Source organism: Gavialis gangeticus, unplaced genomic scaffold (genome assembly GCF_001723915.1).
Source record: "Gavialis gangeticus isolate Ggan-Ray unplaced genomic scaffold, GavGan_comp1, whole genome shotgun sequence".
In the NCBI taxonomy this organism is placed as follows: domain Eukaryota; kingdom Metazoa; phylum Chordata; order Crocodylia; family Gavialidae; genus Gavialis; species Gavialis gangeticus.
In genome coordinates this window covers 7685653-7688636 of record NW_017729018.1, presented here as the reverse complement: position 1 = coordinate 7688636, position 2984 = coordinate 7685653, and the positions used below count along the sequence as shown (strand labels likewise).

Below are 2984 nucleotides of genomic sequence, written 5' to 3'. Positions count from 1 at the left end.
AGGGAAATGGTTCCAAACCAGATCAATTTGCTGAAGCATCAGCAGAGGAAATGGTGAAGGACATCTACTGCACCGGGGTCCACCGAAGCATCCCCGAGGGTGTTCTGATTCATTTCATTCACGCCCGCGTGCATGAAATGAGAGAGAAGGCAACATCCCCAGTGAAACGCATGCATCAGAGCAGGAGGACCAGGGACAGCCCTGTTGCAGGGACTCGCCCCATCACAAACGGTCTCCAAAATAGGCCTTTCCCCAGGACAACCTGTATCTGCCCCTTCCAGGGGTCTTTACAGCCACGTAACCTGGCCTCAGCTCCAGGAGGCACAAGGGTGCACCCGCCCAGCCCCAACCCTTCCCCAAAAGCTAAGCTCCCCGAGATGCTGGGAAGGAGCAGGGGGAGAAAGGCAGGACGACTGTTTCGGCCTTGTCCACGCAGCCGGGATACGATGCACCAGTGTGGGCCCCCGTGCACCTTGCTGCAGCCCTGAAGAGTGCACCACGAGCTAGCAGCAGAGGTGTTTTCCCCTACCCCCACCACGCACCGTGCTACCGAATCACTCTAGGTTGTGCCCTGGTGCAAGAGATCAAGAAAAAAAAGGAACAAATTGAGCCTGTAACTGCCCGGGGCATTTCCACCCTCCACAGCTGGGTGCTCAGGGTACCTCCATGCTACAGCTGGCAGTGCCATTAAAACACACATCACTCCACCCTGCTGGCTTTAATCGAGCTAGCTTGGGCTTCAGCATGGGCCAGCAACTCCATAAAGTACCAAGAGACCCCGCTGGGCCTTACAGCCTGCACAGTAGCTCTTCACTGCTGGTAATGCCCGAGCTATACAAGCCCAGGGAAGCATCGATCAGAGGGCGGAGGTACCCTCAGCCCCTGGCAGTGCCAACTGCCCGGTCAAACTTCACTGTCCGCAAATATTCTGCGTCGCTGCTGAAAACTTGGTTTCCCTAAACACTCCTTAGGCATAACACACGCAGGGAATAAAGCAGCCCGAGCTGGTTCATTCACGAATCGAAACAGGTACACTCAGGAAAAGAGCATTTACAGGAACCTCCCAGATTTAATACGCAGAACAGAAGTCACCGGTGCTGACCCAGTTAATAATTTCCAAGGCTCAAGCTCGCTGGTCCAAACCGGAGGGCTTGCACATACTGGCTACAGCGGCGGGGCGCATGATTTTGCTGGGGAATCGACACCAGAGGCTTAGCAGCCTCCGAAACACAGATCATAACGTGCAGGGACAAGAGACAAAGGGGACTCATGTGATCGCTCGCTAGGTAATAACAGGAAGGAATGAGAGATACAGGAAATAAATGCGACGCCAGCGGAAAGGCCCTTTGCCGATCGCTCTGCTGAGCTTTCCGCCCACCCCGCGGCCTGCCATTCGGCATTTTATGCTCCATCTGCCAGGCGGGGAAGCCGCACATACCCTTTGCAGTGGGCACATTCAGACCAGGGATAACAGAGTTAAGCACACAGGTCTTAAATAAAACACTGCATTCAAAGGACATTACAGCTGGCGATTTGTGCTGGGGCTGGACAAGTTGGGTTGCTTTTTTTAATTTTAACCAAATCTCCCTAATCTGCCACCATGAAACCCAGAGGGATGGATGATGATTTAAAGCTGGCAGTAAACACCGACACCAATATACAGCAGAGCAGCGGGCACCAATTCACATCTTCCCCAGTGTGAACATTTCAGCCTTAACGTAGGCGTCTCTTCTCCCACAACAAGAGAAGCATGCACGCGATGCAAAATGCCTCGCTGGCAGAGATCGCCGTGCAGCCCCTGATTTTTGCCGGGCACACAGGAGCACGCAGCTGACTCCATCCACCTGCGCCAAGCCGCGATGACAGCAGCCTTTGCTTCAGGCCTGTGCCCTAGGATAAACATGGTCCTGGCACCAGCTCGTGCCCTTTCCCCAAGATCTGAGCTTCTTCCTCATTTTCTAGGCCTTTACCGTTGCCCCTGTGGAAACAGGCCTCTGGGGCGGTGGGGGGAAACGTGCCCTATGCAGCCCTTCAAGGAGCCCATTGGAAACACTTCTTCTGCCAGCCCGGGTGCCAGACCTCCCCTAGCTTGGGACTTTCCACCCCTGATCTCTGCGCACGCCTTATTGTTTTGATCAGCCGAGCAAGGCTGCACAATGAAACCGAACAGATTACGCGACGGGCAGCCCCGCCGCCCCCGAGGGCCTCTCTCACAGCTAGCTTCCCCCGCCGGGGGCACGGCGACTGCAAGAGTTATCTGGCCGCTGCAGCCCTAAGCCTGCAAACCGCTCAGGGCACCAGGCCCTTTGGGCACGGAGCTGCCACGAAGCCGCGCGGGGCTGTCCGGCGAATCTCTCCAGAGCCAGGGACAGCGTCACCCTGCCCCCGACAGCAATGGCCAGGCACGGCTTTGGGCTGGAGCGCGTCATCCGAAACAAAAGCTGCATCTCCGGATTTCCCTTGCAAAGCCACCACCTCCAGACCCCGAATCAAAGCGAGGGTGGTGACCACCACCCCCCAGCCGGGCCTGCCTACAGCTCCCTTGCTTGGACACCCAGCAGCATCCCCGCGCAGGCGCTCGCAACCGTAATGGCCCCGAGACGCCGGCCCGCCGACCCGTGCAGCTGACCGAGGGCCGGGAAACCTGGAGGTTTCTCCGGGAGGAAGGAGCCCACTCTGCAGACGGGACCCGCGGGTGCAAGGAGACCCCAGACGAGGGTGCCAGGAGGCGGGCGGCGCAGGGGCGCGCTTGGCCGCCTCAAGCAGGGCAGCGCCAGCACCCACCGCGACGCCTCCGCTCCTTGCCCAGTGGGGACCGACCCCCCCGGCTGGTCCCCTGTGCCCTGGCCCCTGCCTGCAGGCCGGGCCGGCCTCCCTGCCTCTCCCCCTCGCATGGCCGGGGGAGACACGCCAGGCAGGCGCAGCCAGGGGGAGCCCCCTCCGTGCCCCCGGGCGGAGCTGACGGGCTGCATCACGTGACCCTG

At 59.1% G+C, this 2984-nt stretch overlaps 1 protein-coding gene across 4 annotated transcripts in view; it reads right to left on the bottom strand.

Moving 5' to 3' along the window:
• The window catches only part of ZNF414 (zinc finger protein 414), a 27841-nt gene that overhangs the window by 16102 nt on the left and 8755 nt on the right, over window positions 1-2984 (bottom strand). The gene's annotated exons all lie outside the window — the stretch shown is intronic.